General features: G+C 38.0%; 1 long non-coding RNA gene across 1 annotated transcript in view; it reads right to left on the bottom strand.

Annotated features, from left to right (window-relative positions):
* Positions 1–14087, bottom strand: part of LOC125488377 — a 16792-nt gene extending 2705 nt beyond the window's left edge. Inside the window, exons 1-3 of the long non-coding RNA XR_007266293.1 lie at positions 14036–14087; positions 6193–6327; positions 5832–5901 (exon numbers count right to left, since the gene is read on the bottom strand). This is a non-coding gene — a long non-coding RNA (uncharacterized LOC125488377). The remainder of the gene's footprint in view (positions 1–5831; positions 5902–6192; positions 6328–14035) is intronic.
* Between the last annotated feature and the right edge of the window lie 1250 nt (positions 14088–15337).

Raw genomic sequence — 15337 nt, 5'->3', positions numbered from 1 at the left:
AAAAGGGTCTAGGCCCGAAACGTCAGCCTTTCTGCTCCTATGATGCTGCTTGGCCTGCTGTGTTCATCCAGCTCTGCACCTTGTTGTCTCGGATTCTCCAACATCTGCAGTTCCTACTATCTCTAGCCAATCATTAGCTTTATCCAAATTCTTTCTGGTTGGTAGGTGCTACTGGAATGCTCCCCTTTTCATAAACTGCCTTCCTTTACTAAATATTCTTCCTGCTAAGCAGAACTAGTAGCTCATCTTCTGGTGAAAGCAAGTACAAACTCATTCATTCTCTATTCTACACATTTTTTTCAGGAAAGTTTTTTTTTAACAAAATCAATACAACATTAGCTGTCTCAAAAGGGCAAGTCTAAACACTCTAAATGACACAAGTAATAGGCCAAAATGCCATAGGGCCTTCAATTTTTAGATGGCACCTCACTCTGTGTGGAAAATGTCAGTGACCAGTGAATGAGACAGTGGCAGCCTCATTAGGCAATCTCTGTATATTTAAAGCCTATTTAACTTCTTAGAACTTGAAGGATGTGTGAGTAATGGTTCACTAAAATGCTTAGTATCCAACAAAAGGGCCTGAATCTGCATAGCATTAAATCTAAATTTTCTTTGTTTTAGGAAAGAAAATTTGTTTTTACACAAGGTGAATACAAATGAATCATGCCTAAAGTTGTCTGAACTACTTAATCTGTCCTGTCTGGCCTCTTATTAGAGTTGCAGTTGAGATACTCTAGCACTGTGAATGAGCTTAGAACAAATTCAACTGCACAAAGTAATTTTTTTTCAAATAAAGACTGAGATGAGTTAATCATCTAGCTAAATCTGGATTATAAAGCAGCAATAGTAAGAGGAGAACTGGCACTTTGTTACAACATTGTATGTTAATCTAAGCTAAAAAAATGATACTTTACTCTTCTTTAACAAATCTTTAAGCGCTTTGTGAAATTATTGAACGCTGATGTTAAAAAAGGCCACTGGAGCTTGCATCTAGCTAATCTCACTTACTATGTGACTTTATTTAAAATGAAAATATATTCAGCATAGATAGAATGTTTCCCATCATATATTGCCACAAAACAGCCAGTTTACAAAAATTTTTCCAAGACCTATGAAACAACTTACATTTATATATCACCTTTAACATAGTAAGGCTCCCCAAGGAACTTCACAGGAGTGCTGTAAAACAAAACTGTTACTGACCCACAAAGACATGATTGTGGGCAATGGCCAAAAGCTTGATTAAAGAGATAGGTGCAGAGGAGGAATGAGTCAGAAACATTCAGAAGTTTAGGGAGGGAATTTTAGAGCTTTGGGTAGAGGCAGATAAAGACACGGTGATCAACTGTGGAGCAATTAAACTTGAGTGTTCCAGAAATAGATGAGCATAAATATGTGGAAGGGTTTGGAGTTGCAAGGAGATTGCAGAAATAGAAAAGAATAAATCCATGGTTTGGAAAATATATTTTAAAATCAAGGCATTGCTTAACATGGTGCCAAAGTAGGACAGTAGGCACATGGGTGTTAGTTCAGCATGATGGCATCAAGGATATTGGAAACAGAATTTTGACTTCAAGTTTATAGAAGGTGGAATGTGGTTGCCAGCAATATACTGGAACGGTGGTAACAAAGGCATAACAAAGCTTTTGGTATTCTAAAGAACTCAACGGGTCTTGAAATGTTAACTACTTATCTCTGCATTGATGCAGCCAAGCCTGCTGAGTTTCTTCAGCACTTTGTTTTCATTTACAAAATGAAGCTTTTAGCAGCAGATGAGCTGATGCAGGGCTGCAAGTGATGTTTCAAAAGTTGAAACAGATGGCCCTGGTGATCACATGAATAAATAGATGGAAGTTCACCCTGGGGTCAAATATGATACTGATTTACAAACATTCTGTTTTAACTCAGGCAGGGATTAGGATGCCAGGGTGAGGGATAGAGTCAGTAGCTAGGGAATATTTGGAGCAGGGGTGTAGACAATGGCTTTAGTCTTACCAATATTTAATTGGAGGAATGTCTGCTCATCTAATACTGGATGCTGGATATGCAATCTGGTAATTTAGCAACAATAGAAGAATCCAGAATGGTGATGTCGATATAGCACTGGTTGTCATCAGTACACAAGAGCTCTTGGATGATGCTAAGGGTTGAACTAGACACTTTCATAAATGATATGATTATCTAGATCGCATCCTCTAAATCTTCTCAAATTAGTTTGACCTCCTTCAACTAGAGGTATAACCAAAAAATCAGAAGGAATTTCCTTCCTTTCACTTTTACTCAGTCACCAGATGATAGGAACATCCGTAATTATACAAAATGAGATTCAAGTGAGATTTTCCTGTTGCTAAACTTGACTGCACTAGGCAGTGACCTTGAATTGCTACTGGGATGCTGATATGAAGGCATCAACAGCAGATTTTTTAATTTCTTGTCTTTCTTGTCTGCTGGACATTTCCAAGTTGAGGGATAAAGCTTTCATTGGCCACCGCAACACCAATTGTGGTGTCATCTGCAAATTTACTAGCGTTGGTATTAGATCAGATCTTCTACACACAAACCTGGTGAACAGGCTAGAAAGCAGATTACAATAAAATTGGATCCCAGAAGGAAGGAGATAGGGTGGTTGGGTAAGGGTGGGGAAATGAGGGGTGTAGAAATTCATGGAGGGTGATTGAATTTGCCTCAACTTTACGGAACTGAAGTCTAACTTTACAGTCTGACCCTGAGTTGTGGATGCTTATGATAGGAAAATATGAACTGGAGCAAAGGTGGCGATCTTGGAGATTTAAGGTAGTTGGAAGAAGGAGTTTTGCTTATGGCACTGATTATCTAAATTTACTAAGGTAAATCAATCTTGCAGTGTGTGATGGCTCGATAAATAATGAATGAGCACTTGCTGGGTGTCCATCTCTTGACTGTGCAACTCAGAAATAATTTTCTCTTAAATATGTATCTTCTAATTTGTAATTAATCTCTATGGATAATGCTATTTCTCAAGAGACAAGCATAACATTTGGGCCTGCATTAATAATATCCTGATTCTGCAAACTAAATTAACATTTCTTGGTTGAACAAGAAAGGAACATGTACTATTAAGAATTTTACAAGTAAATGAGAATGATAGTTAACGTCTTTACATAAAGAAGAGGATCTGCAGAATATGAATACAATACAAAAGTGAATCTATGTCACAATAGTAACATAAGTTTACTTCCTAGGAAAAGATAATTGAACACCTTCTGGAATGAAAATATTCATAAAACAGCTATCCATGATTAACACAACTCAGAAATATCAAAGTATCTTATAATTTCAATGACACTGCAACAAGTAAATGCCGCCATATGATTTTTTTTCTTTTTTCGCCAACTGCTCTTGTACCAGAGGAAATTGAAAGTGAAACTCTATTGGAACAGTGTAGCAACAGTGCTATACGCATAAAAAAAAAACTTATGGCTGACTCAAAGCTTGCCTTCTAATATGTTAACTCTTTCAGTCCATTCCATCAGAGCTTTGAACATGCCTAAATTATGTTTCTGCAATAAATTCTCTGGCAAGTCATTCCAGTTAACCAGTAAAATGATGAATGCAATTCAAATTTATTTTTCGGTATAGATATTGGTGATCTGACCAAACATCCTCTCATTAAAATATTATGAACATACTTTATTTAAACAGATCAACATTTTATTGCAGTTCATGAAGATTTCCTCAACTGTGTAGACCGCAGAGTTTGAGGTATTTTTTAAAGAATAAAACATTCCTCAAGCTGAATTGTTAGAGTTGAAATTAATTCTTCTCCTCCTCTACACCTTCTCTAATGCTTATGCATCCTTTTGTCCGATAACCCTAACTCCACATTATTCCAGGTGGCAATTATACTATATAGCCATAAGTTACATTATGCTATACAAGTAGTTTGTTAGCTATTTAATTGCTTCATTTAATTGCCAAGATCGTTATTTTATTGATAAAAATGCAAAGTACTAAGAATTTATGCCCAATTCTAACAAAATATTAATCGATGAGATTCCCTACAGTCAAAGCGGATTTAGTTACTGTATTTAATACAGTGTTAGCATTCTCCTATATGGGCTAGGTTCCTGCCATGTATTGTTCACCATTCATAATTAACAATATTCTACGTATGGACAGGAATGGTAACTCACCGAGCACATAGCAACACAAGTTGTATTTGCCAATAACAGGACTGCCATCAAGCAGATGTTCTGCTTATCACACAAAATAAGCAATGCTGTATCTGAGTTTCAGTGCAGTAATGATGTCAGGTATGTAGCTTATACATCTCAAAGACTAGTGGATCATATCAAACAGCATATCTCTTTGACTGCCACAACCAGCAAGGTACCGACCTTGTGTTCACAACATTGTTCAATATTTGATGTCATTCTACAATCAGACAACATTTGCTAGGTAATCTTAAGTGTATCAAGAATTACAAGGGCAACCAATTTAAGGATTTCCAATTGAACTCAAGGTGCAGTGTACGTGTGCATTAGAAGCTAAACTGATTCAACACACAGGGCTATGTTCTTTGCAGACAAAATGAACAAGTGCACCTATTTCAACTCAATGAAACGGATGACACTCATTCACTGATTCATTACTCAGAAAATGCCCTGACCAATGAAGAAGTTTCAGCTTGCCTAGTCTGTAACCTAAACCAGGCTTGGCAGTTAACAGTCAATCATTAATTTCTTATTGAAAATAATTTAAGGGATGTGGGCATTGCCAAATAGGCCAGCATTTATTATTTATCCTTTGTTGCCTTTGAGAAGGTGGAGGGAATGCCAGGATTTTGACCCATCAGTGCTGATGGGATAGCAATATATTCCCAAGTTAGGATAGTGAGTGACTTGGAAGGGAACGCGAGTTCTGCTGTTCCCATGTATCTGTTGCTGTTATCTTTCGAGATGGAAGTGATCGTGGTTTGGTAGGTGCTGAATAAGGAGCCTAGGTGAATTGGTGAATTTTTGCCGTGCATCTTGTATATGGTGCATGTTGCTGCTACCAAGTACACAGTCATTGCAGCGAGTGGATGTTTGTGAATATTATGCCAATCAGTGGGCTGTTTTGTCTTGGATGGTGTCAAGCTTCTTCAGCGTCATTAGAGCTGCACTCATACAGGTTGCAACTACTAGGTTCTCCAGGGCAATATATCTACCAGAGTCCACTTGTCAGCCAATCTGCACTTTCCTCTCAAACTGTATAAATGTTAGTTTTCTCCTTTATTGATATTCATGTGAACTGTCTGGATGAGTACAAGATGAAAAGCTTTGACAAAATGTCTCGTTTCTGCAATACTCAAAGCCAGAGCAATACAGGTAAGTTCTGCTATAACACGTGTTTCGTTAACGCGAATTGCCTGTAACACGACTGATGAATAGGGGACACTGTTTGGATAATGCAAACTTTCTACTGTACAGGCATAGCGATTTCTGTAGCAATTTCCCTATAACACGATTTTCCAAAGAACGAGGTCATGCAAGAACGCAACTATCACGTTATAAGGGAACAACCTGTATTTAAAGTATGGTTGGCTTATTTAAAAATCAAAGGTATTGATTTTAATCTTGTTAAAAAAAAATGCCAAAGCAAACCCCAAAATGTTAAAACAGCTTTGTAACAGTGCAGGGCTACAAAGGATGGTGTCATTTAGCAGTGTGGCAGAGATGTGCATCATCTTTAAAACTTAAGGAACTATTCATGAAATATAAAGCCCCTAAAGGACAAAGAGGAATGCAGGAAGAATTTACAGGGTATAAACAACTGCATTATAAAAATTATAAAACTAGTAGCCAACTTACCATGTCAATTCTACAGTTCGATGTTATGTATTATTCTTCAGTATCACTTCTGTCTCACCGGAGATCAAATCTGAAAATTCACAATTAAATAAGGTTGATATACACCAGAAAAATAAAAGCAGAAACAAATTAGTACAGCAAAACAGTCAACTCGCACAAGTGTAATGGCTGACAAGATGTAAGTTACAATTTAAAATAAACTAAATACAAGCTCATCCTTCTGATTTTTTTGACAATATTTTTAGTCGCTTCATTTTTTATTCCCATGTAGTCCTAGCATCCTAGTCAAAAATATTTACACATTTGAAGATCAAACGTTAATTGCCACTAGTTCTGAAGCAAGTTTTATTCATGCACTTACCTCAATTTACTTTTTCTGTCATCATCTGTTCATGGAATAGTGACTTGGGTTCACAAACCAATTGCCGCCATTGTTCAAGTCATCCCTACATCAGCATCACACAGAGAGGACGACTGGTAATCTGATCTCATTAATCTGATTAATGAAATAAAAGCCAAATTTTGGTGATGCGCACATAATACACTTGTATCATAATCATGGAAATCAGAGGCAGGTAGGACACAGTAACAAATTAATTACTCTCCAGTTACAACATACAAGGCAGCTAAAGATAAATATTAAATGTGTCTCTTTTAGGTACTGCCCGTGTTTTGTCAATCCTCTGATTCTATTAGTCCACTGCACCAGTTCCTCTTTTATTGTCATTTTTTGTTACCTCGCATTTTGCCTTGGAAATTCTCTTTTTGCAATTTTTAAAAATTTCTGCCTGTTGATTTTTCTATTTGCCTTCTTTCTTGGTGTAAGTTACAGGTATCTATGAGCATCACACACATTTTACACTAAATTTTAATCATCCCATTTTTAAAAGGTCAGGGTATAGTAATAGATTTGATGTGGGATAGAGAGTTTCATCCTGTAGCCTGTAGTGATTAGAATGAGGTCAACCAGGTGGATCTCACAGAAGGAGGTCCCTGACCAGGTTAACCTGGTCCAATCATGGAGTCCTGAGTGACAGATATAAACAGAAGGGCCAGGGGTTCTGTTCACTCCAGGAGCTGGCTCTGAGCTAGTTGGTCAGTGTCATGTACTATGCATGTGTAAATAAAGGGTGACTTGGTGATGGGATATTGGCCTTCATGGAGTTATTTCATTGCCTAAAACAAAATTTTCAGTATTTGCATTACTTCACTTTCTGCAAATGAAAAACTGGGGGATTGTTTGAGAATAGATGCAGTGGGCCTGAGAATGGAGATTGGATTGCAATGGGGTCTGGGATACAAAGCTAGAATGGGGAGAGGGTACAAAGGATTCCCCAAAAAAAATAGATTTTGTTCTGTTGGTATCTTGTTCTCAGGCCATGAGCGTGGACTGTGGTACAATTCAGGGACAATCTGAGTTTAAGATGACAAAAAGCTTTAGAATGATCAAGCTGATGCTCTGATTGCTTCTCAGCTTCACTTTTTAAAAAAAGACAGCTGCAACAAATCAGCTATTTCAATAGTTCTGAGGCAGTTCAACAACTAAAGTCCCAACTAAGTTTACAGCAGCACCCTAATATATATCTGATTTAGAAAAAGATAGAACTGAATTTATAAAATTATTTTACCTATTTCAAATATTCTACATACAACTTAATTACTCTGAAGGGTAGTGATGATTATGAAGTCATGGTATAGTGAAAGGAAAATTAAGCTAGGGAAGCAGAAATAATGGAGCAACCTAAAACAAGTCCAATGAAGGCAAGAGTTGAAACATTTAGGACAGACCTTCTTGAAGATCAGTGGGATCAGTGGGTTCAGCAGATATGACACCCAATATTACACAAGATTTCGGAGTATGTCCCATCTAGAGTACTGACTACATCATCTAATTACTGTTTGTTCAGCCTCATTCCATTTATTAGTAAAGTAACAAAAGTCAGCAATAGCTTTGCATCAACATAAAAGCAAAATATTGCGGATGCTGAAATTCTGAAATATTCAGCAAGTCTGGCTGCATCTGTGGAGAGAGTTACAGAGTTTATGGCTGCAGTCAAGGCATGTGTTAAATAAAACATTAACTGTTCCTCTCTCCACAAATGTTGCTAGATCTTCACATCAATAATCTGTTCATCAACATTCAACTTGGTTTCAAAAGATCACTCTGCTAAGAACATTGAACCTCAATTTGATCTGGACACATACCTAAGAGCAGAACATCAAAAAAGAGAGGGAAGATCAAACATCTTCAAAATCAAAAGTGACACTTTACCAGCAAGGTACCAAGCAGCCCTAGAAAAATGAAGTCAGCGTGATCAAAAGTAAAGCAAAGTGACTGGTGTTACACCGGTTTCAAAGGAAGTAACAATTACTGGAGGCCAGTCTCAGACGACCACTACAGAAGTTTGTCAAAAAAAGCCTCTCCTGCACGGCCATCTCCAACTGTCTTAATGACTTTCCTTCAATAAGGTAAAGACAGAAACCCATGAACAGATCAACACTGCGTTCAGTTATATTGTTCAATATTAAAGCAGCTATACGAACCTACGCAGAGATCCACGGTTGGAAGTGGTAGATAATTACCATTACAAATGAACAAAAAAGCCCAGTCATCTCTCCTTCAATGTCACCATCCTCCCAAATTCGTCAAACAAAATGAGGTGTCACCACTGACCAGATATGACATAACTATAGCAAGGCTGCAAGAGACCGCATGCGGAGTATCACCTCTGAAGTACTAAAGCTGGAGCCAACTATATAAGCCTTCCAATTTCAACTCAAAGATTTATTTAAAAATCAATTTCTTTTCATTGAGGCACTCATTCAAAGCAAAATGGAAAACATTAAACATAGTAGGAAAAGCAGAGTAGAATAACATGCGTTCAACTATTCAATAACCTAGCTGATCTTCTACTTGCCACGCTATCTCCATTTTCCCCAGCGCTCAAAAAAAAAACAACGCATGTTTTAAATTAATTCAAAGACAACTCTATGGTGTAAAGAAATCCAAAAATTCGCAATAGTGTGACAAAATTCTTCTTTATCTCAGCCCTAAATTGCTAAGTCCTTATTTGGAGACTGCACACTCAAGAGATCACCTTCTTCCAAAGAAAACATCTTAGCATCTAACTTGTCATACTCCTGAAGAGTTTTATGCTTCAAACCGACGCCACCTTATTCTTCTAAACATCTTTCAAAGCCCCTCTGTCTTCTAAAAGTTTCAAATCAACAGAGAGATGAATTAGTATTGATCAATTAGGTCAGCACAGCTGTAATGACACTATCTGTGAAACAGCAATTTCTTTGACGAACACGTGTTAGTGGACTTAATATCCACCCTTTTGACCACTGAAGCATTGCAGTATATGCAATCTGCAAGATGCAATGCAACAAACTACTAAAATGACAATCTCGAACAAGCTCTACCACTTGAAAAGGATAACAGCAACAACAATTCTGCAAATTTCACTCTCAAATCTCTCACTATCTGATTAGGTTATGTATCCCTATTTTTCCATCATTATTGGGTGAGAGTCCTACCTCCTCTACCAACTCCACCTCATGAGCAGATGAAATGTAGGGGGCAAAGAAGACTTTTCGTCATCCTTGCACAGCAAATAGTTGTGACCGTCAGCCTGACCTTGTCAACATAACTGCGTCTTAGAGGTAAATCAGAAAAAAAAACACAAATGAAAGATACTGCAGTGCTGAACATCTGAAATTTTGGAAATGCTCGTGTTCAGCAGAATCTGTGGGAAAGTAACAAAACAATGTCTAAGCCCACTCTCAATTGTTCCAGAGAAGGTGGTGAGCCACTTCTTCAACGACTGCAGTCCACAATGTTCTTTTAGGTACAACTCACAAAAGGTATAAGGAACTGAGTTCCAGGAACGTGACTGAGTGACAAAGAAAGAGCAATAATATAGTTCCAATAAAGATGGTGTGTGGCTTGGGAGGGGAACTTACATGTGTTGCTGTTCCAATGTGCCCATGGCCTTCTTTCATCAAGATGGTTGAAAATTTGTAAAACCCTGTTAAGGGAAGACTTGGTGAATTGCTGTTGTCATCTAGTATATGGTATACACTGCTGCCACCAATGGTAGCGAGAAGGAATGCTTAAGATGATGGATGGGGTGACAAATACACAGACCACTGTGGTTTGGATGGTACTGAGCTTCAAAAGATTTGTGTTTAAACAGCTGTCCTCATTCATGCCTGAAGTACTCCAAACTGCTAAAATGTGCTTTCCAATTGGTGAGCTGACTTTTCAGAGTCTGGAGATGAGGTATTTGCTGCAGAATCCCAGCTTCTGATCTGCTCATGTAGCCACAATATTTACATAGCCAGTGCAGCAGGATTTCTCATCAATGACAATCCCCAGGGTGAGGAGGTTTCAATGATGGTAGAATCATAAAGCATGGAAATGGACACTTTGGTCCAACTAGTCCACACCAACCGTGTTCTCAAATTACACTAGTTCCACCTGCCTGAATTTGACCCATATCCATCCAAACCTTTCCTATTCATATATTTATCCAAATGTCTTTTAAATGCTGTAATTGAACCCACACCAATCACTTCCTCTGGCAGTTCATTCCACACACAAACCACTCTGTATAAAAAAGTTGCTCCTCATATCCTTTTAAAATCTTTCTCCTCTCACCATTAAAATATAGAATTCATAGATCATAGAATTCCAACAGTATGGAAACAGGCCCTTCAGCCCAACAAGTTCACACTGACCCTCAGAGCATCCCACCCCAACCCATCCCCTTATAACCCACCTAATCTACACATCCCTGAACACTATGGGCAATTTATCATGGCCAATCCACCTAGCCGGCACATCTTTGGACTGAGAGAGGAAACCGGAACACCCGGAGGAAACCCACGCAGACACGTGCAGAACATGCAAACTCCACAGACAGTTGCCCGAGGGCAGAATCGAACGCAGGCTCCTGGTGCTGTGAGGTGGCAGTGCTAACCACTGAGCCACTACGCAGCCCCATTTTGAACTCCCCCATGTTAGGGAAACAACCTTTGCTATTCACCTTAGCTATGACTCTCAAACCTCTATTGAGGTCACCCCTCAACCTCTATGCTCCAGTGAAAAATGTCCCAGCCTATTTTTATAACTCAAACCCTCCATTCCGTGCAAGATCCTGGTAAATCTTTTCAGAACTCTCCCCAGTTTAATAATATCCTTCCTATAACAGGGTGACCAGAACTTCACTCACCAATGTCTTGTTCAACCTCAACATGACATCCCAACTCCTATACTCAAAGGTCTCATCAGTGAAGGCAAGCATGCTAAATGACTTCTTTAACCACCCTGTCTACCTGTGACGCAACTTTCAAAGAATTATGTACCTGAGCCCATAGGTCTCTCTGTTCTACAACACTATCTAGGGCTCTACCATTAATTGGATAAGTCCTGCCCGTTTGTTTTACCAAAATGCAATAGCTTGGCATTTATCCAAAATAAACTCCATCTGCCACTCCTCAGCCCATTGACCCAACTGATCAAGATCTTTTTGTTATCTAAGAAAACCTGCTTCACTGTCCACCAAACCACCAATTTTGGTGTCATCTGCAAACTTACTAACCATGCCTCTTATAATAACAAATCATTTACATAAATGACAAACAAAAAGTGGACCCAGTACCGATCCCTATGAAACACCGCTGGTCACAGGTCACTAGTCTGAAAAACAAACCCTCCACCACCATCCTCTGTCTCCGACTGCAAAGCCAGTTTTGTAGCCGATTGGCAAGCTCACCCTGAATCCCATGTGATCTAACTTTACTAATTAGTCTACCAAGCAGAAACTTATCAAAGGCTTTACTAAAGTCGAAGTAAACAATGTCTACCGCTCTGCTGTCATCAACCTTTTCGGTTACTTCCTCAAAAAAACTCAATCAAGTTTGTGGGGCTACGATTTCCCTGGTACAAAACCATGCTGTCTATCCCTAATCATTCCTTGTCTCTCCAAAACCGTGCAAATTCTATCTTTCAGGATCACATCCAACAACTTATCCACTACTGACGTGGGACTTACAGGTCACAGGTCTACAGCTCCCAGGCTTCTCCTTACAGCCTTTCTTAAATAAAGGCACAACATTAGCCACCTTCCAGGCTGATGGCACCTCTAAGGGCTAGGGGTGAGGGACCCCGCTATTTCCTCCCTAAATTCCCACAACGTCCTGGGGTACACTTGATCAAGTCCCAGAGATTTATACACATTTATGTTTTCTACGACTTCAGCACTTCCCTTTTGTAACGTGAAATGTTTTCATAACATCAATATTTATTTGGTCGAGTTCTCTAGCCTCCATTTCTTTCTCCACAGTAAAAACTGTCACAAAAACCTCTCCTGAGGTTCAACACAAAGACGACTGATTTTTAAGGGGCCCTACTTTCACTCTAGTTGCTCTTAACATACTTGAATTATCCTTAACCTTACCTTCCAAGGGTCTCTCATATCCCCTCTTTGCATTCCGATTTCCCTCTTAAGAATGCCCCTACATTCTTTATACTTCTCAGCAGATTCATTTGATTCCAGTTGTCTAAATCTAATATGATTCTTTATTATTTTGACTAGAACCTCAATATTTTTATTCATCCATTGTTCCCTAATCTTACCAGCCTTACTCTTCATTCAAGCAGGAACATAATGCCTCTGAACTCTGGTTATTACACTTTTGAAAGCCACCCACTTGTCAGTTGTTCCTTTACCTGTGAACAGTCTACTCCAATCAACTTTTGAAAGTTCTTGACTCATACCATTGAAATCTGCCTTACTCTAATTAAGCACTTTAACTTTTATGGAAAGTTCATCCTTTTCCATAACTATTTTAAAATGAATAGAATTATGATCACTAGTCCCAAAGTGTTTCCGACTAACAATTTACTTGCCCTGCCTTAATTCTCAAGAGGATGTCAAATTTTACTCCTTCTCTAGTAGGTACATTTACATATCGATAAAGAAAACTTTCGTGAACACATTTAACAAATCCCTCACCATCCAAACCTTTAACACTATAGCAGTCCTAGTCAATGTTTAGTAAATTAAAATCCCCTACTATTCCAGCCCTATTATTCATACATACGTATGAGATCTCCCTACATATCTGCTCCTCAATTTCCCTCTGACCATGAGGGTCCTATAGTACAATCCCATCAAGGTGATCATTCCTTTCTTATTTCTATTTTAAACCCATATATTTTCACTGGACGATCCCTCAGAAATATCCTCTCTAATACAATTGTAATGTTTTCCTTAATCAAAAATGTGACTACCTTCCTCTCTTGCCTCCCTTTCTACTCTTCCTATAGCATCTAAAACGTGGAACATCGAGCTGCCAGTCCTGTCCTTCCCTCAGCCAAGTTTCTGTAATAGCTATAATGTTCCAGTCCCATGTTCCGATACATGCCCTGAGTTCGTCAGCCTTACTTTTAAGGCCCCCGCATTGAAATAAATGCAGTTTAATTCTTCGAGTTACTTTTGTCTGTCGTTTCTAATTAACTTGCTCTTTACTGATCCAGAACCATCCTCATCTGTTTTACTATTTTCACTGCTACTTAGGAATCCCCCACCTCTCCTCTCTAATAGTTTACAAGCTCCTGAAATAGAATTAGCAAATCTCCCCACCAGGATATTGGCTCCTTTCCAGTTCAGGTGAAACCCGTCCCTTTTGAACAGGTCTTCACTAAACGTCATGGAGAGATGACTAGATATTGTCTTTTTGGAGACTGTCCTGGCTTGGTACCTTCAGAGCACAATCTTACCTACCACTTATCAGCCCAAACCTAAATGTTGTTCATAGCTTTTTGAATAATTGAAGGCATTCTTAAGGGTACCTACCTATTAAATATAGTATGTATTATAAACCGGCTCTCCATCATATCAAATTCATTCCTCAGGCACATGACTGACAGCCCTATATGCCCACTAAAGTAAAGTTAATTGAAATGCTGAAACAGAAACAGTCGAGAAACAGAACTGAGGAGGTGATTCTCAATGAATTATTCTCTGGTTTTGCATGTACACTTTGAAACTCTCTGTTTTTGATTCTTGAACCATTTTCACAAAACAGTGTGAAAATTACAACTCAAACTACATTATAGCTTCATTCAACTGTCAAATTCACAGCATATCCAATTAGTTAAATGTTAAAAATAGTTAATTGCAAAATTCGCTCACCGAAAACGTAGTTACAGTTGGATTGATGTATCCCGCACAGTATAAATCTGAAAGAAAACAACAAATTAAAATTGTACCTTCAACATTTTTTTAAACTGAGATTATTGTGCTTATGTCAATGTTAAGAAGGTACTTGCAGAACACATTTAAATTGGTTGAGTATGTATGTTGTTGGATAGCTATTGTGGTACTGGTGGTAGTGTCCCTACCTCTGAGCCAGGATATCCAGATTCATGTTCCACCTGCTCCAAAGATGTGTCACAAAATATCTGAGCAGGTTGATTAAAAATATGTATATATGTGCAAAACTTATCAGCACTGAAACATAATACACAATTTGATATCAATAGCAAATTTTGATACCGCTCCTTCAATGATCAAATCGGGATCATTAATAGCATTCTAATGTGAAATCTTATGGAAAACTCCAACCTTAGACCTTTCTGATAGGAGTAAAGTCTTGACACCTTTTGCTTTAGTCTCCCAACCACTTAAGTATATAATAGTTACACATGGTCTGTAATTTGTAAGATACACCATATTAAAGGCAATTGTAGCAAATTTATCAGATGCTTGTAGAAATTCAACATAAATCACATTCACTGAATTTTCTTTATTTTTTTAATAGTGGAGAAAATGAAAAGTTGAACAAGTACTTGTTGACTGGTCCTGATTAGTTCACACCTTTCTACCTCTTTAGTAATTTCATCACATAAAAGTTTCTAGTTTACCAACTAAAAATTAATCATTTTATAATATCATTGTTTAGCACAACATCATTTTTTTGAAGAGGGAAAATGGCAGTTTGCTATTTTCTGGTACTATATTACAATTTTCATTTGTATAGAAACTTGGAAAATTATTAGGCAACATTCCTTCCTCAACTTCCATCAACATTCTCAGATGTGAGTGCAAGTACCGCTTATAAAATGCACCTTATACAGAAGTATTCCGAGGTACTTGATAGATCAAAAAATTTCATTCTAAGCCAAACAAAAATATTTGATGGGTGTTATCAAAGCTTAGTTAGATGGGCAACTTTACGTGACTTAGACCTGGAGCTCTATGAAAGAATTTCAGAAATTGAGACCTAGGTAACAAGACTTAATGGTGAGGCTGATATATTTGTGCTGTAACCCTTAGACTTAAAGAAGAATTAGTACGTGCATGTGTTGTCATCCTTCAAGATTCTTTAGACTTTGCAACAGTTCCTATAGATTGGCAGGTAGCCACTGTAACCTCACTATTTAAAGAAGGGCACACAAAAAAAAACAGGGTATTATAGACTGATTAGCGTGACAT

Source organism: Rhincodon typus, unplaced genomic scaffold (assembly GCF_021869965.1).
Source record: "Rhincodon typus isolate 14 unplaced genomic scaffold, sRhiTyp1.1 hic_rhity00000621, whole genome shotgun sequence".
NCBI classification, from domain to species: Eukaryota; Metazoa; Chordata; class Chondrichthyes; order Orectolobiformes; family Rhincodontidae; genus Rhincodon; species Rhincodon typus.
The sequence above is the reverse complement of the archived record's forward strand: the minus strand, read 5'-3'. Positions and strand labels throughout refer to the sequence as shown.